This window comes from Pelodiscus sinensis, chromosome 1 (genome assembly GCF_052426305.1).
Source record: "Pelodiscus sinensis isolate ZL-2025 chromosome 1, ASM5242630v1, whole genome shotgun sequence".
NCBI classification, from domain to species: Eukaryota; Metazoa; Chordata; order Testudines; family Trionychidae; genus Pelodiscus; species Pelodiscus sinensis.
Genome location: NC_143052.1, coordinates 253,033,769 through 253,060,689, shown reverse-complemented (window position 1 = coordinate 253,060,689; position 26,921 = coordinate 253,033,769). Strand labels below are relative to the sequence as shown.

General features: G+C 45.6%; 1 protein-coding gene across 3 annotated transcripts in view; it reads left to right on the top strand.

Moving 5' to 3' along the window:
- PCCA (propionyl-CoA carboxylase subunit alpha) overlaps positions 1–26,921 on the top strand; it is a 475,238-nt gene that overhangs the window by 102,204 nt on the left and 346,113 nt on the right. The window contains exon 1 of one of the 3 annotated variants that reach the window (XM_075918752.2): positions 23,585–23,798. The exons of the other annotated variants lie outside the window; for them this stretch is intronic. The gene's annotated coding sequence lies outside the window, so the exon portion shown is untranslated. Of the gene's footprint in view, positions 1–23,584; positions 23,799–26,921 lie in introns of those variants that run through there. 3 annotated transcript variants of the gene reach the window in all.

Here is a 26,921-nt window from a genome sequence, read left to right as displayed (position 1 = left end):
TTTGCTCTGGCAAAGCCTCAGTGGCGCGGGACCGCGCCGCGGCTTCGGCTTTGCTCCCAGTGTCCCTGGTCTGCTGGAGATGGTCCCCAGGAGACCAGGGGCACTGGGAGCAAAGCTGCAGCCGCGGCGGGTTCTCGTGCTTCTGAGGCTTTGCTCTGGCAAAGCCTCAGAGGCGCGGGACCCTGCCGCGGCTGCGGCTTTGCTCCCGGTGTCCCTGGTCTGCTGGAGACAGTCCCCAGCAGACCAAGGGCACCGGGAGCAAAGCTGCAGCCGCCCCCCCCAGAAGACCAGGCTTTTGTTGTGGACCCTGGGGCAGAGCAGCTCAGGCGCTGCCGGTTGGTCCCGCAGCGCCGCTCTGGGCACTACTGGACCAACCCGGCAGCACCCCAGCTGCTCTGCCCCAGGCGTCCTGATTCAGCCGCTGCTGGTCAGTTTTAGCAGCGGCTGACTTGGGGACGCCTGGGGCAGAGCAGCTCGGGTGCTGCTGGGTTGGTCCAGTAGTGCCGAGGAGCGGCAGCACCCCAGCTCCTCTGCCCCAGGCGTCCCCAAGTCAGCCGCTGCTGAAACTGACGAGCGCTGACTACAGGAAGCCCGAGGCAGAGTTGCTCTGCCCCGGGCTTCCTGGAATCAGCCGCTGATCAGTTTCAGCAGCAGCTGACTTGGGGACGTTTGGGGTTCTTAAGTTGAATCTGTGTGTAAGTCAGAACTGGCGGTCAGTTTCATTAAAGTGCTACATTGTCCTGCATTTAGTTTCATTATAGGCATTTATAACTGGACAGCTAATGCAACTTGAATTTCAGAGGACACCCCTGAAATTCACAATGCTTATGAAGAGAAATGTATTGGAATTTTTTCATGAAATGTAGAAAATGTGCATATAGATTTTTATGGTCTCTTCAGAGAAGGGAATTTTACAGTGTTGCTATGTATATCTGCTTATTGTGAGATAACTTGAAGGTGCTATTGTAATATAGATTGAAATAATGGCTTTGTAATAGCGACCCATAATTCTGGGTAGTGTACTGTATATGGTTTAGTTATTGCTATCTTATTCTTGCTGACAGTTATGTAATTTTATTTATGGTACAGTACATGAGCGTACTGTACTCATCAGGACCCTATGTGTTACACTAACACCTATTAGAACTGTCATATTACTTATGTAACAGAATCATGACACATGAATGCTAGTATGAAATTGGTCCTAAAAGTTTGACTAGAGCCAGTAAATAATCCGATACACAAAAGATTCATACCCGTGCCAGATTCCTTTAGTGTTTCAAGAGGCTGCCATTAAAGTCAACAACTGCCAACATTGATGACAGAAGGTGGCATGAAAAGCTTTTTGGCTTGGCATGCCGAGAGTCTCTGTGTGCCATTCCAGAGCAGAACAGGCAAAGTAAGTCTGATAAAAGGATGTTGTTAATTCTACTTTTTTGGTGTGCCTACACATGTGGTTAAGCAAAGGAGGGGAAGGACTGAATTGATTCTCAGCTATGAAGTGAGTGCCACATGCCAGCAATTAAGAGAAGATTGAGAGAGAAGGGAAACAACCAGGAAACAGGGGGAGGAAGGGAAAAGGAAGAGGACAGGGTATGCTAAGGGATCAGAGATAGCACAAAAAAGGGGAAGAGAAGTATAAAGAAGAGAAGAAAAGACAAACACAAAAATGTCACTTTTGATTCTATTACCAGTATTGTGAAATAGATGCATTTATGTGTTTTGAGTGTCTGTATTGCTTTTGTGTGTTTCTTTTGGTATTCAAAAATGGTTGTCTAACTTTTTGATTATTTACTATTGTGCTTCTTTAATGAAGGCTCCAATGCTACCAACATTTACCTGCTTAGCTTCACTCACCTGAGCAGTCCGGTTAAAGTCAGTAACATTACTCATGAACTTGAAGTTTTAAGCTTGTACATCTTGACAAACTGGGGAAATAGTCATAAATAAATACAGGCAGTCCCCGAGTTACGTGGATCCGACTTATGTCGGATCTGCAGTTACGAACGGGGCCCTCCCTCTCCCTGGTCTCCAGCAGACCAGGGAGAGGAAGCAAAGCTGCGGAACACGCGGGCAGCGGACAGCCCAGACGCGTCTGGGCTGTCCGCTGCCCACGTGCTCCGCGGCTTTGCTCTGCTTTGCTCCCCGTCCCCTGGTCCGCAGACCAGGGGGACGGGGAGCAAAGCAGAGCAAAGCCATGGAGCCTGAGGGCAGCAGGACAGCCACGGCGCGTCTGGGCTGTCCCGCTGCCCCCGTGATCCGCAGCTTTGCTCCGGACGCCTGTGGTACAGCAGCTGGGGCGCTGCCGGTTGGTCCCGTAGCGCCGCTCTGGGCGCTACTGAACCAACCCAGCAGCACCCCAGCTGCTCTGCCCCAGGCGTCCCCAAGTCAGCCGCTGCTGAAACTGACCAGTGGCTGACTACAGGAAGCCCCTGCCCCGGGCTTCCTGGAGTCAGCCGCTGATCAGTTTCAGCAGCAGCTGACTTGGGGATGCCTGGGGTTCTTAAGTTGAATCTGTATGTAAGTCAGAACTGGAGTCCAGATTCAGCCGCTGTTGAAACTGATCAGTTTCAGCAGCGGCTGAATCTGGACGCCAGTTCCGACTTACATACAGATTCAACTTAAGAACAAACCTACAGTCCCTATCTTGTACGTAACCCGGGGACTGCCTGTATACAAACCCCACACTACCAGATGGGATTAAAGGACAGTATTGGGTATATGTGGTCCCGCCCCGTCTGCATTGCAGAGCATATTCCAATTGGACACATGGCTGAAAAGGAGTAACCCAAATGAGAAGGGGAGACACTGGGGAGGAGGGTAGACTTATCTGGAAAGTCTCCCTGAGGGATAAGCTGAGACCAGTCATGGCTGACAGTTTGGTTTATTTTTCTTATCTGGTACCATGCGCTGAGAGAAGCATACGATAGTGGGCCATCTCTTTTACGTCAGCAATCAGAACTTCTGAGTGACTGGCATTCTAGTTCTGAAGTGCCAGACTGCTCTCTAAACTAGTTGGGAATGATATTAGGAGGGTCATTTGTGAAGTATAAAACTGTCCCTCCACATCATGAACTGCTGCTCCTACATGTCACCTTTGTGTAGTTGTTTCACAGGGCCTTAGAAATATTGGATAAAAGGTGTTCCACGTGGAGTGAGTATAACACAGGCAAATTTTTATTTAAATATGGGTCATTCCATTATAGCACGAGATTGTTGGTAACTCTTGTGTTAGGCCCTACAAGAGAATAGTGACAAAGAAGCAAATGTAAGGAGGAAGTCCTATTTGCACTAAGAAAAATTAGGTAACCATATCTGCACTGATAGAGAATTATCTACTTTGTTTCTGCCCCAGTCAGAAAAGGAATTTTTAGAGCTCTAGGAAATACTTTTTGTGGGGGGCAAAAATCTACAGGTTATTCCCCCTGATTTTTAGTGTTGTTGGGGAGGCCATCAGGATTCACTGATGGCTTCAGAACTGTTCCATTGGTATATAACAGGGGTCCCAAACTTTTTGACACAGGGACCAATAAATACATTCACGAACTTTTGGAGGACCAGTAATGTTCATTTGCATATTTGCATATTCATTAACCAAATAATGAATATTCAAATAAGTTGTTTCTGGTCCTCCCAAATCTCCCAGTGCCACTTTAGCAAAGCTTTTGGTATGGTCACCCGCAATATTCTTGCCAGCAAGTTAAGGAATATGGATTGGATAAATGGGCTGTAAGACAGAAAGCTGGTTAGACCAGGGTTTCCCAAACTTTTTACTTTAGTTGGAACCCTTTTTTTTCAGTTCTGCTTTTTGCAGCCCCAAAATATAAACACATGAAAAACAAACTGAGAAAATACCAGACATATAACATGTCTGGTATTTTCTCAGGAGGTAAGTTGTATTATTACTTGATGTATCAGTTTGTAGTTTTGAACTGCCTGGCTGGTAAATGTGCTCAGGCTGCATGAGTGTGTCTACCAGCCAGATAGTTCGCAACTACTCGAGAGGGTGTGTGTGTGTGTGTGTGTGGGGGGGGGGGGGGACAGTAGAATCCTGTGCTGGACTAACTTGTGCTTTGGGGGGAGGGAGGGGAAGAACGGGGTTGGGTCAGTCCCACTCCCTGCAGGCCGATTCATTCCTCCCCTCTGCTCTCCTTGCTACTCCTCTGGCCAGCCCCACTTCCCCCAAACCCCTCCCGGGCAGCCAGTTCTCCCCCACTTCTCCTCTCAATCTCCCTTGCCCAGCCCCGCTGCCTGCGTCCAGCCCTCCTTCCCCCACCCCGCCCACATCTTCTCCAGCCAGCTCCCTGCCCCCAACCTCACCCCCCCCCGGCAGCCCTGCTTCCACCAGCCCCTCAATCTCCCCAGCCTGCCCTGATTCCCCCATCCAGTTCTGCTTTCGGTGGCCAGCTTTCCCCTCCTCCTCACCCCAGAATCCCCTGGCACCTGCACCTTCCCTTAGCCCTGCACCCTCCTGGTGCCTCCCTTTTGCCCTCTTTTTCCCTAATACCCACCTTCCTCATGCCCACCCCTTCTTTCAAGCCTTCTCCCAGCACCTCCCCCTCCAGCCCCCAATGCCCTTTCCCTCGACTCTCCTCTCCCAGCATCACCCTGTGCACCCTCCCACTGACACCTCCTCTCCTGCCCTTTCCCTCATGGTCTGCACTTGGCCCCCTGCCATTTGTCTCTCCTGCACTCCTGTCCCTTGGTGCCTTTCCCTCCCCTGCCCAAGCCCCTTCTCCTTCCCCCCCTCCCCCCCACACCTCTCCTCGCCTCCACTGCCGCATGAGCTGGTTCCCTACCTTCTCCTTCCACGTTGCGGGGGCGGAGTCCGCACTCAGGCCCCGGAGGCCAAACCCGGAGCCAGCCAGGCCCCACAATGTGCCTCCCGTGGGTTTCAAAACCCCGGGCCGTGACGTCATGTCACGCCCGGGCAGCCTCCCTGCCCATGTGCAATGCCACGCGCCAGGCAGGCAGGCGGGCGGGCGGGGCTGCACACAACAGGGACAGTGTGGGGCCGAGGGGGACGCTCTGGGGGGGGTGGGGTGGCTGGCGGAGTGGGGAGTATCCAGGGCCCGCTCCAGGCAGAGCAGGGGAGAGACCCAGCTCCACATAGTGGTGGAGCAGGGCCCTGGCTCTTAACTCGCTGGCACTTCCGGGTGCAGGGGCGTGGGGCCCGATTCGACCGAATGGGTCGAATTGGCGTAAGGGCCGGCAGCCACTAGGCACGCTGAGGCCCAGCATTTTTTCCCATAGTTTGGGAAACGCTGGTATATAATATTGCCCTAATTTTAGGATAATAGCTTGCCAGGGGACAGAATAAATAGTGTTAGTCCCCTTTGCCCATCGGGTGATTTAGTATCAAAATGCTGCTAATATTAGGCTAGAGCTGAACAGATAATTGATTTTTTTGAAATTTGGAGATCAAGTAGAAAAATCCAGAAAAAACGCTGTTTCCTGTGAATTAAAACAGAAGCAATCTGCTTGCTTTGCCACAAGAAATATTTGACTCGTTTCCTGAATGCCAACTATGAGTGTGACAAACAGAAGAGTATGGACTATTTCTCTTCAGCTTGTGACAGTTTTGGTCTCATAATAAACATCAAGAAGACGGAAGTGATGTACCAGCTGCACCAGAATAGCCTAATGTAGAGCCTGGTATCACAATGAATGGCCAGACCTTCTAGGTAGTGGATGCTTTCATATCCCTTGGTAGCACATTGTTACATGCAGGTCACGTCGATGACGAAACCAACATTAACATTGTCAAAACAAGTGTAACCTTTGGCAGATTATGTGCAAATGTGCAGTAGTGCTGATGTATCAATGAACAAGCAAAACTGAATGCCTACACAGCCATTGTTTTGCCAGCTGTGATGTAGGCATGTGAAATCCTGAGTGTACAAATACCACATTATGAAGGTGAATCACTTTCATATGGACTGTCTGAGGAAACAGATGAGGGTAAGATGATGGGACAAAATTCAGGATACCGAGGTTCTCATATGGGCAGATATCGTAAGCACCCACATAACCAGGGCTTGACAAACTATAGAATCTACTCGCCTTTGGCGAATAGATTTCAGCCGCGCGCACCGTTTACCGGCAGCGCTTGCATGCACAGTGCGGCTATTGTGCATACGCAGTACAGGGCTAGTGAGTGGCTTTCGCCACCGTTTGTCAAGCTCTGCACACAACTCTATTGATGAAATTACAGATGAGTGGGCAGGTTATGTCACAAAAATATCTGATGCGTGACTGCCAAAAAAAAAAAATCTTTTTAAGTGTGAGTTACAGGAGGGAAAACTCTCAGGGAGACCGGTTATCCTTGAGGCATTTCAGTGTAAACCCAGAGATTTGTGAAGATGTCTATCTGGTGAAGTCTCATCCATACTGGAACTACAGTCTGTGAGCAGAGAACTGCTGAGGAAGAGCAGAAACATCAGCAGTGATAATCTCACAACACCAGCATGTCTGTTGTTAATCAACCAATAGCAGAATTTCTTTTGTTTAGTGTGCAATAGGCAGTCCAAAGTTCAAATTGGCCTGATCAGCCACTCACATATACACAGAAACCAAACTAGTCAGTGATGTTATGGCCATCTTTGAATTCAGAGGTTGAACAACAATAATCACAAAATAGCATCCCAAAAGCCATATTCACCACTGTTACAGGACTGTTGTGTTGTACAAAGTATGCCTTATGAGATACTAGTTAGAAGGTTGCACTCTATTGAGCATTATTGTTCTGTCAAAATATATTCACTATTGTATATGAAGTTATATGAGATTTTGCTGTAAGTTTGTTACTGATGCAAGTTGTTTGTCTGGGAAATGCCCACCCCTACTCTTCAGTAGCATCAAAGCATCCAGGTGTTAAGTGACCATCATTGGACCATTCACCAGTAAAGGAGTTGTAAACAAGAGACTTAAGATTCACATGAAAAGTTGTTACTGAAACATATATACCATGGAGTAGTTCTGTGGTACCTTAGAGAAAGTGAGTTTTGCCCATGAAAGCTAAGGTGCTAGAGGTCTTCTTGTTGTTTTTAAAATTAGACTCTAGGTACATCGAGACTGCAAGGCTATTTCAGGATACTGGAGGTATCCTCAAATAGCTACCCCATATCCCGGACCGGACCGAGCCATTCCGGCACCTCGGGCAGACAGGTTAATTGCACCCCAGGTTGGGAGAGGGCGTATGCGCGGCCCCACGCCAGTACGTGGGGGAGAGTGTGCGGAGCTGGCAGCGGCAGGACGCATGTACCCAGCCCAGCCCGGCTACCACTGCTGGTGCGCAGCCCGGGGCCACCTGGGGTGGGCCGAGCCTTGCTGTGCAGGGCCCTGCGGCCGCGGGAGGAAGGGCGCTGCTGGCCGGCACTGCGGGGGTTAATGCGGCCCCTGCCCCGGGTAGCCGCTGCAGGGTGGATTCTGGGAGCTGCTGCAGCATGCTATCTGGGAGCCGGGTGCGTGGTGCCTGATGGCATCTATAAGGGATGCTGCGCACCCCTTACAGCTGCTATCAGGCACCCCCCCATAGGTTGGCACCCCGGTCAGCTGCCCGGCTAGACCATGCCTTAATCTGGCCCTGCCCACATCCAACGAATGTGCCTGCTATTTTGAAATAATTTTCAAAATAATGGACGTGCTATTTTGGCATCCCTGTAAACCTTGTTCCACAAGGAATAAGGGATGACTCGAAATAGTGCTTTATTTTGAAATTTGGCACTGCATAGACATGCCAAATTTCAAAATAGACTATTTTGAAATAAAATCGAAATAAGATAGGCAATTTGATTAGTGCAAATTGCATATCTTATTTTAATTTTAGGGTCTAGGCGTACCCTCTCATGGCTATCCCTGATACTTGTAAACACTGCTTTATCCCCATGACACAGCAAGGATTTTTTAAGCACTTGGAGGAGGCTATAAAAAAGGGACAGTGACATCAGCTCTTCTCCAACAGAAAATTTGAGCTGGGAGAAGTGGTCCTAACTGAAAAAACTTTCCAGTTAGCACACACTGCTGTAGCTTTTGGGTAGGAGAAATCTTATTGCTTCAGACACATCTTAGCATGATAAAGTTTAGGAATTAAATTGTAATTTTTTCTTTCTTTATTTTTGTAACCAGTTCTGAATATCTGTGCCTGTACCACTTATAATAATTTACAATCTATCTCTCTGTGGTTAATAAACTTGTTTTTCTCTAAGCCCATGGGATCTATTTAAGCTACAATGACTGGTGCATATTCATACCTTTTGATTGTACAGGCAGTCCCCGGGTTACGTACAAGATAGGGACTGTAGGTTTCTTCTTAAGCTGAATTTGTACTTAAGTTGGAATTGGCATCCAGATTCAGCCGCTGCTGAAACTGACCAGCGGCTGACTACAGGAAGCCCGAGGCAGAGTTTCTCTGCCCTGGGCTTCCTGGAATCAGCCGCTGATCAGTTTCAGCAGCGGCTGACTTGTGGACACCTGGGGTAGAGCACCTGGGGTGCTACCGGGTTGGTCCCCGCAGCGCCGAGCTAGTTCGAACTAGCGGGGTAGTGTAGACATACCCTGAAATACTAAACTAACTAACCTAACTAACCTATTTGAGGAGGTCTGACCTTCCGCCAGCCTGACTCAAGAAAATGCTAGATTATATAAAATAGAGGGAGCATAGCCTTCCGCTAGCTTCTCTAGAAGAATAACTTTACAGGACCACTTGCATGCTCTCTTTCTCTCTCTCTCAACCTAAGCTAAGCCTATCCCGACGGAACCGACGAACCCGACGAAGACCCGACGCGACAGCAACTGCTGCGCGGCAGAGACTTAAATAGTCTAGGTTCATGCATATTCATTAGGTTCCGTGGTATGATCTGATTGGCTTAGAAAAGATGCTTAACAGCATGATTTAAAATCATTGGCTGACATAAGATGCTTATGAATATTTATAGATTATTCAAATTTCAACAGGTATACTAGCTTTGAATTTTAAATCCTAACAGCTTTGTACACAGGTAGCTTTAGTACGTGACAAGATCTTGAACTAAAATGGATGTCAGTAGAATTCTCAACTTAAGATGGAGTTTTGGACTCCATTTTGAAATATGGCATGTTTACATATATACTGGTTTCACATGGGTTTTACATTTATAAACATAATGAGTGGATGTATATTCATTCAGATATTTCAGTCCTATATCATTTACATGCACTGTACAAGGTGATACATTAGAAGCTCACATTGGATATTACATCTGCATTCACTGGGTTACAATACTTAGCAGTTGGATTGTTACATATTTGTTATACAACTGTGGAGTTGTTACATTATTCTGCTATTCTGCTTTACAAGGGAGGCTGGGAGTATGATGGGCTCAGGACACAGATTTTCAGTGTGTGGATAGTGAAGGAGTGTTGTGGCAGAAGACTTGGGATGTGGGGATGCAGGAGTTTGGGGATGTGAAAAGCTCAGTACAGGGGGTTCTGGTGTATGATAGGATCCGAGTTGGGGTCTGGACGGGTACAGGAGTGTTATGATGCTGTGGCCAGATGGAGGCTTGGCCCCAATTGCGGGCTTGTTGGCCAGGCTTCATTTTTAATTAAAATATTATGTCAAACACATAATGTTTCAGCATTGTCTTTATTTATGAGAGGGGCAGGGAACCTGTTTTGGGTCAGAGGTCACTGATCTGCAGGAAAATCAGTCAGGGTCCACACAAGTGAAATGCAAAAAAACAACTCCTCCAAACTCCCCCCCCCCCCCCCCCCCCCAATCCTCACCGATGTGTCTGTGAGACACCTCACTCCCCTGGCACTCCAGCCCCATGCAGGGGAGGGTAGGTAGGACTGAGGTTCAGGCCAGATTAACTCTTCTAGGGTTCCAGGGTTAGTGGAATTTGTGGGCCCCTCTACACTGAGGTGGGGCCAAAAATGAGAGATCCAGTATGCGGGACAGGGCTGTCAGTGAGTGGGATAGGGATGGGGGTGCAGAATCTGGGTGGAAAATAGGGTACAGGGGTAGGTGTCTGGTCAGGAGGGAGGGGGCAGGACCAGGGTGCTGGATGGGTTCTGGCCAGAGGGCAAGGAGCAGGGTGCTGGTGGGTGTCTGGCCATGAGGCAGTGGCAGGGTGCTGGTGGGGGTATGCCAGGGAGCAGGTGCAGGATGATGGTGAGGTCTGGCCAGGGGGCAAGGAGCAGGGTATGATGTCTGGGCAGGGTGCTGGTGGGGTCTGGCCAGAGAGCAGGAACAGGGTGCTGGTGGGGGTCTGGCCAGAGAGCAGTGTGCTGGTGGGAGCCAGGCCAGGCCAGGGGGCAGGGTGCTGGTGGGGACTTGAGCAGGATGCAGTGGAAATCTGGCCAGGGGGACGAGTAGGGTGCTGTTGGGGTCTGGACCCCACCAGCACCCTGCTCCTGCCCCCTGGCCATATCCCCATCAGCACCCTGCCCAGACACTATCCAGCACCCTGACCCGGCCTCGTGGACCAGGCCCTGTCAGGGTCCTGGGAGCTGGCAGACTGCTCTTGGGGAGCGGTGGAGGGCTGGCTGCAAGTAGCTTCCTGGCTTATGTTTTGGGGCTATTGGGTCAGGGGCAGTGATTGCTGGCTCAAGACTGGCAGGCTTGGAGCTGGGATAGGCACTGTGGCCAGAGTCAACCCCTTTAAGGGCTCCAGGGATGGAGGAGGGAGAGGAGTGTTCTTGTTTGAGGCTCGAGTGGCCACCAGGGCACCCTGGGAATGCTGGAGGCCCCCTATTTTGATATAAGTGTCTATGCAGCACTTATTTCCAAATAGCTATTTCGAATTTGGCATTATTCCTCATGGAATGAGGTTTACCAAATTCAAAATAAGCCCTCCACTATTTTGAATTAATTTCGAAATAGCGGTTTGGCTGTGTAGACACTAGTAAAGTTATTTCGAAATAACAGCTATTTCAAAATAACTTTGCTGTGTAGACATACCCTCACAGAAAGAGGGTGTGAACCTTGTGTGAAGAAGTGTCCCTTTTTTACCACTGGAGGAAAGAGGAAGAGAGCTGGAAAGGTAGGTTCTCACGTCTCCAAAGTCCTTCCTCGCCTGGTGTTTCCTCTCTCAAACCTTCTGAAAGGGGTGAGGAGCCCAAAAGGTGTTACTAATATAAGTCTTATGAGCATCCAAAAAACTGTTGCCTGTAGTTGAAAGCAAACCAGCCGCAGGCAGCCCTTGTTAATTCTGCTGTTCTCAGTACAGATGCCTCTGTGGCCCCTGAAACAACAAAGGTTTTGTGGGACTTGGCTCTGCATATCTAGATATGAGGCATGTTAAAATTAACAACAGAGAATGCATGGGATGAAGAGATACAGTTGCTCAAATTTCTTTGGTTAAACAGAGTATAGATCTGGAAATTGACATGTCCCGTCAAATAGCAGTTATTGTTAGGATAATTCAGGATTCTTGTGCCTTTAATCAAGGGACATAAATGTCACCAACATTTAGATGTGTTTGCAAAAAAAAAAAAAAAAAAAAATGTACTACACCAACGAATCCAGTGTTCACTAACAAAAAATCCTCCTTTGCCAGAGTTTTACATGACTCCTTTTCCCAAAAACTAAGTAACCCTTAGTTGTTCCTCACAATGTTGTGTATCAGAATTACAAAACCTTTGAAAATGCGGTGTTCTACTTAGGTTTTATCTATAGTGGTATCATGAAGCACCATATTAATTAAGAAAAAGTACTTTTTTTTGGGTCCCTTAAACCTAGGAGATATTTTTTCCAAACTATATTAAGGTAGGGAAATGTCGCAAGGATTGTGGTGGTGGAAACTGGTTTGTATGAAATGATGGAGGGGAATTTATTCTTCGGGCTAACTTCCTACCTTGGTGAATATTTGCTGACAAGAGAGTTAGTTGTATTCAATTATCTGAAATTTGACACTTAATTTTTTTGAATTTACCAGCTACATTTCTGAAGCAATAACGTTTTAGTCAATCTGATTAAGTTTTATGAGGATGCCAGTGTGGTTGGTATAATTGTGTACACATTTCTGATTGATTAAATAAATGTGTGAAATGCCAAATAATTTTCTTAACTTTTAGGTCAGAATTAGTAGGTAGCAAAAGACTTCTGGATAGCAGCTCTGTTACTGTTTAGCAGATAGGTCCTTTAATTGTCACTGAATTGTGACTTTCAGTACATACAGGGTTAAGTGAAAAGATTGCAGTAATCTAGTGAATATTTTTCCTTGAATGTGCTCATTAGCAGTGGCAAGTCTAGGTTTTAGCACATGTCAGTAATTTACATTTCATTGCTGAGTGGCTGCCCTTGTTCAAGAGTTGTTTCTAAGCCTGATGAATATACTTGTATTGGGAATAAACAGAGTAGAAGAATTGAAAGCCAAATACCCTGCCAGGCTTTTCAGTAGGTTCTGAAGTTTCCAGTGGATCACTGATTAGCAATGCATGGAGCAGTAAGAAAATGCAAAGATGCGGTCTACAAAACTTATTACAGATAAGTTATCCCGTTAAAACCTTTTTAAAGCTACCTGTACATTCATTGTCACCATATTCTTTCTTGGCAGGCCTCCTCTTACTATGGAAATACAATGTATTAGACAGAGGTGAGCAATGCAGTGTCAGCCATGGTCCTTTGCCCCCTCCTAACTACTAAGCAAAGTCTTATTGTTATGCAGTGAGTCTAAAGAAACAAAAGACCTGATAGGCTTTACAGCTCCCTGGGATCAGATTACCGTGATTTGGATCCTTGTGAATATTTGCTTGGGACTCATTTCTTTCCTTCTGCCTGATTTGGTACTAGCTTGTTCTGGCTTTATTTGAAGACTTGCACAGATCACAAAGTGTAAAAGGAAATGTGCGCACACATGTAAAAACACAGTGTGGTTGGCAGCTGAGGTATGGGGCAGGTTTTAAAAAAAAAAGCTGAGAGTTGTTTTGAGAGATTGAATGTAATACTTTCTTGTGGAAAAAATTTATTTAGATTGGTACTAAAACCAGTCTCCCCAGAAGATTATCCAGAAGTATTCCTGATGGAGTGATATTTTTACCATTTTTAAATCTTTTTGGCAGTTTACAGAATGCTAATTTAGAACATTTGTATTTTGAAATGCTTTGTAGACAGGATATGCCATGTTTGAGGGATGTAATAATTCTATAAAAACAAATGAATTTAATAATATGTAGCTATGTATGAAGTTACACAGATTATCAAGTATTTTTATTGCAGATGTCATGCTCGAAAAATACTGACACTCTTCTGAATGGTGAAGCTTTGCAAAACAATGTTGACACACTCATGTTCTCTTTAAAAAAAATAAAGGGCTTGAAGTCTGTGATGTGCAGAAACTATTTTAACAGAGGATTTCAAGACAAAATATATTTCATTAATGGAGCAGGGGAAATACAGTGGAAAGTATTTTTAATAATGATGTGGCGTTATAGCCCCCTAACCACAAGGGTTTCAAACTAATTCAAGCATCACAGAGCTGGGAACTTGGGAGTGAGTTTGTTCTATGCCCACATTTCTTGTGTACATTAATGTTGCCAGCATGCCAGTATGCAGACCAGTTAGGTTTAATGAGGCTATTTCTTGCTTGTTTTTCCTTTGTCCAGTCAATTGGGGTCAGCGTCTTTAGTGGTTTTTGTCTCCAAGTATTCTTGCCGAGTATATCTTACAAGCTAATACCCATCTTCTTCATATTTTCCTTCAGCATCTCAAACCACTTTTTTGAGTAGTGGAGGAGTTCTTTGTGGTCTTTGTTCCATTACTACTCACTCTTCTATTCTCTGTGCACTGTATCCCAGATCTTGTTGTTTCACGTGACCCATCCAATTCAGTGAATATGCTTAGCTTTTCAGTGGGGGGCAGCGGATGACACTCTCCTCCCATATTCTCTATAGATATTTTATTATATCATCATGGCATAACTATAATTTATTTTGTAGGTTAAGGCATGTGAGATTGCTGAAAAGGTTATGATTTACTAAATATGATTATCCTGTTTGTATATATCCTATTTGGGAATATTGCCTATGCTTCTATTACAAATATGTTTACACCTGGGGAACGCCCATTAGATTGAATGCAGTCAGTCTAGATGGCTGTCTGGGAAGGATGGTTAGAGAGAACAGAATGTCTTAGAATATGGTAATCTCCTGGTAGCGAGTCATCGTGGTCTCTCACTGACCTGGAAGAGGAAACTCTCTTGGAGACCCCTTGGTGGGTGGTGCCAGAGCTGGTCCCCTCCAGAAGAAGCAGAAAGGCAGGGCTGGAAGTATAAAAGGAAGAGCTCCAAGCTTAGTTGGAGCCCAGCTGCCAAGCAGGCTGGAGGCTTTGCCCAATCTCCCTAGGAGGAAGGCCCCACTGTGCTGCCCTCAGAGGGAGGACTGGGTTAGGCCTCCAGGGCCACTGCTAGGCCCATAGGACTGGCCCAGGCTGCCACGGCCACTACCAGGCCCCGAAGACTGAGCAAGGCCGCAGAGACCACTGCCAGAGCCCAATGATTTGCCAGGACCTCCAGGACCATTGCCAGACCCTGAAGAATGGGCTGGACCACCTGAACCCTTTCCTGAGCCAGACTTGGAGCCCATGGACATGCTGCCAGCACCTTCGTCCCTGGTGGACCCTGCGAAGCCGAGGTGGAGCCAGGTAGGAGCCCAGGGGTAGCCAACCAAAGGTGGGCAGAGGAAATGGAAGTCAGCTGGGTGACATGTTGCAGCCAGGATCCCTGCTGACCTATGACCTGGGTGGCGTATTGCGTCTAGGATCCCTGGCAACCCATGCCAGCTTACACTGCCACTGTTAGGGCCCTGGGCTTGGATGCAGTGGAGCAAGTGTGCCTGCATTCCCTCTGCAAGCCCTCCCCTTGGGTGGCAGTTTCTCCCTGTAGGGAGAAAACCTCTGCACCTGTCAGCTGTCTGCCTACAAGAAGACCCGACCACTGTGCCACCTGCAGACAGGCCTGGGCTTTAAACTGCTTATATGCTTGTTTGCTGCCCTGCCCTGGCCCAGGGCCTGGGCTCATAAACTGCTGCTCAGCTCATGGAAAGTACTGCTCAATTGTTTGTTTGTTGTCCTATCTGAAAAAGGGTGTAGCCTCTATAAACTGCCCCAGACTTCTGCTGCTTGTAGTGAATCAGCATGGCCTCTCGCTGCCTGGAACTATTACATTCGCCCAGAGGAACCTTTTGGGAAGCCTGACTCTGGCCCTACAGAGTCATGTTACCATGTCACCTGGTACTGGACTCCATTATAATACTAGTGTTTTTGCACTAACCGGGCCTGGGAATCAAAGTTCCTGATATATGCTAAAGCTATTTAAGGCAGGGGATTGACATCATAATGCTTTGTTCTTCACTGACTCCCCACCCAAAAAAGAAAACAGCTGAAAGTATCAGGGATGGTCAAGACTATACTGGGTCCTGCCTGAGGGCAGAAGACTAGACTTGATGACCTCTAGAGGTCCCTTCTAGTTCTAGTATTTTATGATTCTATGAGAAACAAAAAATTGAACTAGAGGAGGAAGGGGTGAACTCGGACCACAGGGTTTTCTAGCCTCTGAAAGGAATATTTGGACCTTATGAATCTCTGCAGTCTTTCTAAAACAAAATTTAAGGTAAGAATTTGCTACTTGTAACCATTTTCTTTAGTATACTAAACTTAGATTGCATTTTGGTTTTTTTGGCTAGGTAATCTACTTTGATCTGTTTGCTATTCCTCATAATCACTTCAATTCTGTCTTTTCTACTTAATAAACTTGCTTTTATTTTTTCTAAAACCAGTGTGTGGAATTCATAACTGGGAACAAAAATCTGTTGCATATCTTCCTCCACATTGAGGGAGGAGGTGAATTTCATGAGCTTATGCTGCTCAGTTCTTTATGAAGCAGAAGATGGTATCATTTTGGGTTTTTCTCCAGGGGAGTTGCATGCCCTAGGAACTGGGAGGTGCTGCTGCTGTACCTTCCCATATAAGGGCTGAAAGAGCAAGCTTGGAGAACTTAGCAACATGTCACAGCATTACAGGGTAAAAAGGGAGCCCGGACTGGCAGATCAGGCGGGCTCAGTGGTTACCATATCCCAGGTGATATCCTGTGAGGGTGTGGGGAACCTTCGCAGAGGGTTAACTGCATCATGGCTCTTACTGTTGCATTGCTTAACCTGTCAACCTCTCATCTTATCTAACATCCCCCAGAGCATTCTCACTTTGGCAGTGTGAAGTACATTTGTTGTTCTTTTCTCTTCCTCATTGGCCAGCATTCCAACTCATGCTCATGTTTAGCCTAATCCTGATCTTACACATGTGTCTTTTTAGTTTGTTTAATTTAAAACTGACAAAGTTTAATAACTGTGCAGTAAATGTCATTGTAGGCATATTCTATATGTAGGATATGAAATAAAAAAAAATTCAGGTTCTAAAATCAATCATTGTGGAGTTAAGAAATGTCAGAATTAAGGCTGCTCTAAGAATCTTTAATTTGGCTCCATCTTGCCAGTGCATTTTGATAGTTGTTAATCACATGATCACATACAATTTGCTTGCATGGTATCTCTTCATCATTCAGTAGGTCTTCAATATTTATTTTTATCTTCCATGTGCAATGTGTAATCCCATGGCTTGACGCATGCCAGCCAACCCAAAATAGAATACAAAATTATTAATTGCCTAGTGGGTGTTTCTTTGGCACTTATCACAGTATGAGTACTTTATAAATGTTAATGAATTTGCCTTCACATCACTCCTCTGCTCCTGCCATTTCCATTCCTTGCCCCTCTGCAGTCCGTTACAGCCTGGCTGCTTCCTCTTTTTTTTTTTTCCTTCTACATGATTGAGATGCTTGCAGCAGGAACCCGAAGAACACCCAAGATACTTTCGTGGGCACTGCCCACTTCTTCATATCTGAAGAAGTGGGCGGTACCCAGGAAAGTTCATTATACCATCTACATGTTTTTTTTAGACTTTAAAATGCTACCATACTATTTCTTGTGTTTTAAGTTTATCCTGTACAAAATAACTCGGCTACCCCCCTGAAACCGAAGATACTGTTTATGGCCCATCAGCTGTTGAGAGCATCAGTTTCAGAAAGAACTTTTGCTTAATTCCCTGTAGCTTTGGCTTAAGTACGCTTATTACAGAGCATTCTACAGAGAATTTTAACTGTCAGACTTGTAAGAAGTATCTACTGAGCTTGCGCAGATTGAACTTTCAGAGGTAGATTTCTTGGCCAAATTTGGGCATATTTTCACAATAATGGAAAAAAGGCCCATCTTTGACACTAGAATACCAACTTCAGATTTCTTGTTCCAAACTATGGTGGAACTAGATTCCCAGTGAAATAGCTGTAGGGCAGGGGGAAAATGTCACTTTTTCATTCTTGGAAACAGCTGAACCATTTTCGTTGAAGCTTTTCCAAAAGAATTTAGCTCAAGGTAGATGCCTGATTGGGAAAACTTCAATACAAACTGATAAAGTATGGCTGAAGTACAAGCAACAAAAAGAGTCTTCTAATGGGGAGTCAGACAATTTTAACTAGAGTAGGAATTATAATGGGGACCAGTTTCACCTATAATACTGAAACCTATATAAGAAATAAAAAGGTGCCTATGATAATGAATTTGTCATGCTTCAGCCACAAAGTTTTTGTTATATTTCAAATATAAATAAAATGGGTACATTATATAGTAGGTTATTTCTTGTACGTTTTTAAGGGTAGCATTCTTTTTTACCATATTTAGTTACTTTAACTAAACTACACAAAACACTTTTATAGTCATTGCAATGTGTGATAACTTCAGGGTTCAATGCCCCTGTACATTTTTCAAATTATTAGCTTCTTAATGCATACGGCTTTAATTTACCCCCTAGTGATATCCTTAAATGGGTTTTCAAGAATTTTGAAAGTGGACGACTATAGTTGTGCTTCAGTGCTGGTCCTGATTGCTGACATAGAATTTCTTAAGTAGCCCCTACAGTTAAAGGGATAGGAGGTTCAAACATCTCCTACGGCAAAAGCTAAAGTTTCTCTTGAAAATAGATTTGAATTTGGTTTCTTAGAGTGTTTTTGCTCTGTTTATTTCTGATGACTTGCCTGTTGCTTTTTTGAATGGCTTTTCCTCAAAAATGTTACTTTAAAAAGTTGAATGCGTTAACTGTGATTGTTCTGATAACTTAAAAAAGTGTAAACCTATTGAAAATGAGCTTTTAAGATTTTATTCAAAGACCATTTATAGCATAAGTCATTTGTCAGCAGTTGTATGAGGCTATGAATATTCCCAGTGACCAAGAAATGAGTACAGACATTGGTCTTAAATCTGTATAAGAAATTTTGCTAAATATTTGCTTAACTAAGTGTCAGAAAGTTACAGAAACATTGATTTTAATTAAAAAATAGTACAGTGAATCATTTTCAGGAGTAAAATGTCAAGTGCTGGATTTTTTCTCATGTAAGTGTATTAAGTTTGTACTCGGTTCCAACCATTTACATTTCCACATTTGTGTTGCAAAGATGTTGGTTTATGCTTGATTTTTGAAGACCTCAGTTATGCTCTTTATCTTTCAGCAAGCTATTGCACTGTTTAATATATTTTGTCAGAGTGAAAATTATTTAAAAATGTTTTGAAATTGAAGTTCTTCTTTGAGGATGTCCCCGTGGGTGCTCCATTGTAGGTGCTGGGCTTGCCCTGGCACTGCAGAACGGAGATTTTTCTGGAGGCAGTACCCAGCCGGACTGTGCATACGCTGTGGCATTCGCGCTTTTTTGCCTGAGTGTGTGGTCTGGCCCCCACCAGTTCCTCTCAACTGCCTCAAGCTGCAGATGGAGGGAACTGCGCTCTTCTTCAACACGCCTTGTTGTGAGATTATCTTCTGCATAGTTCTTTCCTCTTTGTAATATAGTTATTATCCCTCCCGTTCATTTTTTCTCTTAAATTTTTTTTAGAATAATATATATATAGTTAGATACCTTAGAGTTTGACTCTACCCCCCCAACGTTTATACATAGTTATATTAATAATATACAACCCGTTCTCTTTATTTATTTTTTTAAAAAAGGAAGAAACAAAGGAGAAATAAGAAAACTCTAAAAGACCAAAATAATCATTATGCCGTCGTCGCCTGGATAGCCATTCCTCCTGTATCAGATGCCTAGGAGAGGCCCATGTCCCCCAGAAGTGCCTACACTGTACTAAGCTCACTACAAGGGCCAGAAGGGACAGGGAGATGCGGCTGTGAATGATATTATTCAATAAAGCACTTCAACTGCCGCACCCTGCTTCTGCCTCAGAGGATCAGCGCTCAAAGCGCAGGGCTTCGTCTCCCTCAGAAGCTTTGCTCAAGAGATCTCGGGTGTCACCAACCAGATCTTTTCCTGCTGTCTCGCACAGCATAGTCAGCTCTGGAGACAGGCCTAGCACTTCCGGCACAGTGAAATCGTATTAAAAATTACCTGCGGTACTGAAGCTGACGAAATTGGGAGAAATGGCACCATCTGCGGCACTGAGGGTTGCATTGGCTCCGCCTGCACCCAAGCCTCCCACACCGGTGACCAAACCGGCACCAAGAGCATCATCAGCACTGATAGAGACGACATCGGCACTGATTGGCGCTATGGCACCTAAAAACCATGCAGCACCGCTGAGTGCAGCACCGCATCCATCCACGGGAGGCGCCGAGACCCCAGAACCGACAACTCTGAAGCTGCTCCCGTTCACTAGTTTTTTCACCGGCACCATCTCCTTCTCCACTGGCACCGCATTCTCCATCTTATCCCGGTAGCCATCATAGGTCTTCGTATTCTGCATAATGATTACCATCTCCTTTTCTTGCATCATACCCTGACCACGGGAGACATCGCCATCGCTCCATCTCTCCTGCTTCCTCCAGAGCTTCTTACATCCGCTCTCGCTCTCCGCACTATCCGCACATTCATCATTGGCAGTATACCTAACCTGCTTATTCTGAAATACGCTCACCATTGGACAGACTCTACCACCGTGATGACCTTCACCATCATGACTCTCGCAGCAGATATTCATATCATTACAGATCCAGGTCTCACAGGCGATCTTGCTGTGACTGTGCATCCTTCAGGTGCTCGCCAACTCCGGCTCCCCCTACTCCAACAGGGCAAACTACATCTCCACCTCAACTTCCCTCGGAACCGGAGTATATCCATCTTGAGCAGCGGCCACCAGAGGTGTCTCCTGTTGACTCTTCTTCCCCAGATGAAGCTGTTATCCCTGGGGACGTATCTCCACCAGATGACCTTCAACAGATGACCTTCAGGAGCTTTTAAAAAGTTTTTGCTATCAGCCAGGAAATACCATTGGAGGAAGTGAAAGACAAGCAACATTGTCTTTTCAAAAATCTCCAACTGCAGCACAGATCAAGACTGGCAATTCCTTTGGATGAGGCCATCCTACAGGTTGCTGAGGAAATTTGGCAAACGCGGGCATTCGCACCACCAACTAACAAGAAAGCTGATAGAAAATACTTCGTCCTCCCAAAAGGAACAGAATTCCTGTTCACCCATCCCCAGCCCAACTACTTAGTTGTGGACATGACCCTCCACAGGTTCAAGACTCCATAATATAAACAGGCAGCATCAGACAGAGATACGAAAAGGTTAGACTTGCTGGGTAGAAAAGTATACACGTCGGCAACACTAATGCTCAGAATTGCCAATTAAACAGCACACCTATCCAACCATGTCTTCGACACATTCTCTAAGTTGACTCCATTGATGGACCATTTACCGGACTCTAAAAGGCCCATTTTAAAATCTGTGTTTCAGGAGGACTATACGTCAGCTAGAGCAGCCCTCCAGATAGCCATGGATGTGGCAGATACAGTGGCCCGTTCTACTGCCACTGCGGTGATCATGTGCAGGGCATCTTACCTTCAGGCAGTGGGAGTCCCCAAAGAACTACAAAATAAGGTTGAGGATTTGCCATTTGACAGAGAAAAGCTGAGAAGACCGACAGCGTATTGCACTCCTCAAAAGACTCCCACAAAACTCTTAGGACATTGGGTATGTATACCCCTCTGTTTAGAAGGCGACGATACACTCCATACCAGCGAAGATATGATTACCCGTATGTTAGACAGCAGTGGTGGTAGTAACAACAAAGAAATTTTGACCACCAGTGCTTGCGGCAAAGACCTTAACGACATTGAAACATAGGCAACCGTATGCAGACCCCATCAAATAACAAACAGCAGGTCAGGGGCCCCCTTGGTTGGGGGCATGCAAACAGTTTTCTACAGCAGCAACGATCACCACACCCTAATTTTCCACCAACATCTGAAACCATTTTACCATCTATGGGCCAAAATCACTATGGACAAATGGGTGATGGAAATTGTTCAATCAGGTTACACCATCCCCTTCATTGCCATTCCTCCCACCACCCCTCCCACCCCGTCCCTTTTCAAGGACCCATCTCAGAGGCTCTGCTACGCATCGAGGTCAACCATCTGCTCTCACTAGGGGCAACAGAACCAGTCCCGAGCGAATTCGAGGGCAAGGGGTTTTACTCTCACTATTTCTGCACTCAGAAAAGTCAGGAGGATGGCAACCGATACTAGACCTCTGCTACTTGAACAAAATTCCTACAAAAACAACGATTCAGGATGATCACACTAGCTGCTATAATTCCCACGTTAGATCGCGACGACTGGTTTGTGGCCCTCGACCTCCAGGATGCCTACTTTCATGTTTCAATCTATCCGGCACACAGAAGATTCCTACGATTTGTTGTCGGCATGGACCATTACCAGTACAACATCCTGCCATTTGGCCTCTCGCCCGCCCCCAGAGTATTCTCAAAAATCCTGGCGGTAGTTGCAGCCTATCTCCGTCGATGAGGAGTGATTATATTCCCATACCTGGACGAGTGTTTACTCAAGGACCACACTGCTGTCAAAATACTCGATATGATTCGCATCACCAGACAGTCCTTTCACGCCCTCGGACTTCTCGTCAATGAACAAAAGTCCATTTTGCATCCGACTCAAGAACTGGAATTCATAGAGAGCTTGGCTGGATTCAACGACATCCAGGGCATACTCACCTCTGCAGAGATTCAAAGCTATCCAAGAACTCATTCAGATCATCCAAGGCAGCCCCAATGTCCAGCTCATCACTTGCCTGAGATTCATGGTCACATGGCCGCCACCACTTATATGGTATGTTACACTAGGCTACACTTCTGTGCCCTTCAGCATTGGCTGACACTAATGTATAATGGAACCAGACACGATCTTCACAGATCGGTAACTCCAGCACAGTCCGCCCTTCAATCACTTCTCTGGTGGACAAGTTGCAAGAACCTTCTTTCTGGGGTACTGTTTTGTCAATAGCAACCCCAGCACCATATCACAGCTGATGCCTCCCTTCTAGGTTGGGGAGCACATATGGGTATGATCTCGCCACAAGGCCGATAGTCAGCACCAGAGACTCAACTCCATATAAACCTTCTAGAGCTACGAGTAATTTTCAGAGCTTGCAAACACTTCCACGAACATATTCAAGATACGACGGTGTGAATCCTCACAGACAGTGTCACGGCCATGTATTATGTGAACCACTAGGGCGGAGCTTGATCCCTCTCCTTCTGCATGGAATCAATCTGATTTGGGAATTGGTGCATTTGCCACGGAATAACACCTGTGGCATCCTACTTACCTGGAACTACGAATGTCACCGCAGACTTTCTCAGCAGACACTTTGCCATGGAGCACCAGTGGGAACTACATGACACTGTTCTCCACATCCTTTTTCAAGCATAGGGAATTCCGTTAATAGACCTCTTCACGATTTGTTGCAACAGAAAGTGCCACAAATATTGTTCCAGGGCGGGCTTTGGTCCAGGCTCCCTAGGAGATGTATTCCTTACCAACTGGAACAGACCTCTCCTATATGCCTTTCCTCCTACAGTCCTCATCCCCAAAGTTCTGCAGAAAGTAAAGTAAAATGGAGCCAGGATCATATTGATAGCCCCAGCATGGGCGCATCAGCAATGGTTCCCCTTCCTCCATCGCGTGTCATCACGCAGATCGTTTCTCATCAGAAACCTCATGCCTCCCCACGAGAAACAACTCTCCACATGCTCGATGTTCGAAGGGCCCTGGCTCTTTACATAGACCCCACCAAGCCTTTCAGACAGACCAGTCGTTTAATTGTGTCCCTAGCTGAGAGATCTAAAGGACAACCTATATCCTCCCAACGAATTCCCAAGCTCATAACCACCTGTGTAACAGAGGCCTATACTTCTAAGCACATTCCACTCCCAATTCAACCTCGGGCCCATTCTATAAGAGCTAGGCCATCAAAGTAGCCGTTTCTCAAGGGCGTCCCCTTGAAAGATATATGCAGAGCGGCCACGTGGTCCTTACAGGACACTTTCATTAAACATCATGGCATACTTCTGAGGAGGCATTTGGATTCTGCAGTGACATCAGAAGTGCTCTCTACAGGAGATAAATAGGGACTCTGTTTTTTCCCTCCTTCTGGCTTGGCGAGTACTGCTACTCTTCGAGATGGTGTCTCCATGGGTGCTCCAGTATCTGCCCTCCTCCCCGCTTCGGGGTCTGTTCTCTTCTTGTGTCTTATAGATTCTGAGGTGGCCTTGAGGAACTGGCGGGGGCTGGATCGCGCACTCAGGCAAAAGAGAGTGAACGCCATGAGATGCCGAGGCACATGCGTAGTGCAGCTGGGTACTGCTTCCAGAAAAATCTCCGTTCTGCAGTGCCGGAGCAAGCCCAAAACCTATAGTGGAGCATCCACAGGGACTCCATCTCAAAGAACAACAGTTACTGCACTGAGGTGAGTAACTTTACTTTTTTTTCCATAACGGAGCAAAAAAGAACTTTTTCACAATTTTTTTCCTATTTTGTCACAAGCAGTAACACATATACTACTAGTTACATGCTGTTTTCTTCAGGGAAAATGAACATAGCTTTTAATCCTACTCTTAATTAATGAGTCACTTGTACTGAGGGATAAGAGAGTGAGGTCTTTTCCCAGTGAATATGTTCAGTACTTCTATCAGGTTTCCACTAGTCCAGGGATTAGGAGCTCATGATCAAACACCAATATTTGGGAAATAGGGTGTTGGAGAAGAGGCAAATAATGTAGGAAGAAACATATATTTCATTAGATTAGGCTTGGCCCCTGCTACAACTTATGTTTGTTTCATACTAGTGGAAGTTACCTGGTGTTGCTCTGGAAAGTGGAGGAACAAAATTTAGAAAAACAGTAGTTCATTATCATTTTTTGAATGGTAGAAAAGTTGCACTGAGTTCTATAGGGATTAAAATATATACTAAAAAAAGTATAAAACAACCAATTTTACATGGTATCAAAAACTTTATTGTAAACTATATTTTTTGTTTCATTATTCTTAACAAATATGTACAATTTTTTTCTGCTTCCAACTCTTGAACACGCAACATAGAGTTGTCCATGTGAAAAGCAAGATGTCTCCAAATCAATTCCAGCTACTTTAAGTGACTGTCCTTGCACTTTGTCAGTATACGTTGTTGAAATATAAGTTGACAGTTGATATAACTGAGGTGAGGAGCCTTAGGGGAGGGAGGGGGAAGGGAGCTGCGTGCCTGCCACTGGCGCCTGAACCTGTCCTCCGCTTCCTTGTCCCTCTGCCGGCCTTAGTGAGTGACTGGCCCCACCGCTTCCTCTGGGAAGCCACTTCTCCTTGCACTGCCAAGCTCTGTGCAGCCCCAGGAAGAGGTGTCGGTCTCTCATCTCTTCCCTCCCACAGTACCTTAAAACCTTCTCCTGGATAAAAGGTTATCCCATGCAAAGTTTGGTTGCGGTAGCTTTTATAGTGACCAAGTTATTAGTGCACAAACATTCAAACATTCTCCTTTATATATTAGATTATCAACCATACCATACATGAAACTGGTTTCTCATGTGCTGGGTCTAGCTTATGCACATTGGAACAATGACAGTATATCTGTGTTTGAATCTTTTATTCCCATGTGTGAGAGGAGAATTGACATTTGGTCTTTAGAGCATTTGCTGCCGTCTGTCTGTGGACTCACCCTCAATGTGAACCTCTCCATTGCTATGTCTACACTATGTAGCTTTTAGTGACAAGATTGTGATGATACTAGGTTGTAAAATCCTGTTTAATTGGTTAACTGGTTAAACATATTGTATCTAAATTTTGTGTTCAGTTTCTGCTTTATACCTGCGGCTCATTTTTGTGGATATGGATGTAAATGCTGTCAAAGCTGTTCCGAAATCTGGCATTTCATGTGTGGAAGGTATGGGCCCACAAGAGACTTTAAATATCCTGCCACTAAAGACTTCTGTTTAAAAACTTCCCAAGGACTCCCTTAGATTGATATTGCTGCCACCGCTCCAATACAAAAACCCCTTGGACAACCCAGGAAGATGCATTTGGGAATTTATTCCTGTGGGTTACCCTTAGTCTTTTTAACACTCCCTGTGAAGAGAGCTTGAAATAAATTATTTTTTTCTTAATTAACTGGCTTTGCTGTCTTAGGCATGTGCACACAAAACCTCTTGCCTTATAAAACACAGGAATCCACTCCTGTTCTTAAAATCCATTATTTTGGAGGTTGTTATTGAAATCCATTATCTATGGAGTCAGTATTAGTGTATTAGATGACTTTTTATTGACAAAACAAAGAAAACATACTTGGGTGAAATATTATTTGGTTGCAAGGTGTTTCAGAGCAACTGGGAGAAGGAAGATAATGTCACAGTATTGCTTTTCTGGGTTTCAGTTTGGACAGTTACTGTGTAATGCGGGTAGTTACATGTGCTCAGCACAGAGAAGTCCAACAAACCTAAAAATAAAGAAAATAACTTGATCTCATCTGACTAAACATTCCCTGTTTTACAGTAATTCCTCACTTAACATGTACCCGCTTAACACGTTTTTTATGATAGCGTGATTTTTTTGGGGAACATTTTTCAAACAACATGACCCCGTACCTGCAATAACACGATTTCCCCTAGGGCTGGCCAGTGGCTGCAGCTTCGCGAGGCTTCCCCTGCCTCTCTGCTAAGCGGCAGAGGTTTGCCACTCGCAGCGCTGTTCTCCGGTGACCCCCTCTGGCCGGACGCAAGGCACATGGCCAGAGGGGGTCACCGGGGAACGGCACGGTGACCGGCAAACCTCTGCCACTTTGTAAGGAGGCAGAGGAAGCCTTGCGCAGCTGCCCGCGACAGGCCAGCTGAGGAAACCGAGCTGCCGGCTGCAAGACCCCCTTCCCTGTCCTCCCCTTCCCTTCCCCAGAGCCAAACACCTCCCCAGCCCCTTTCTCCCCCAACCTTATGTCCTGGTCCCAGCTGCTAACAAGTGCAAGCTAGAGCCGCAAGCGCAAATGCAACCCCCACCTTTTCCATTTTTTTCAGTGTGAAAATTGACTCCACATAACACGTTTTCACTTAACACGAACATTTTCAGAAATGCATCTATAGTGTTAAATGGGGAATTACTGTATTCACATACTTTTTGCTAAGATTTAGTCCTTCCCATGGCATGGATTTGCTAGATACTCTGTGCCCTGCTCCCTGGTTCAATTCATGTCTCTCAAGCTCTCCTGTGGTCACACACAGACTGGAACAGGAAGGTCACTGCTTCTAATTAAAAAACCCACACTTTTCATTGGTTCTCTTGGCTTCCTGCCAACTCACTTCCTGCTTCCCTAGAATTTCTGGAGACTGTCTAAAACCCACTGTCCATTGTTTTAACCTTTACAGGCAATTTAATTAACTGAATGGCTGGAGTGTCCAGAAAAGGATATTAGCCCTTTCAGTCATCACAGATGCAGATACAAATTTTGTATCCAGAACCCTCCAAATGCGTGGCTATCTGTGTGATATTCACACCCGTGATATCTGCATCCATGAATGTCAGTGTGGATATCCATGGCTCATTTTGTTGGATAC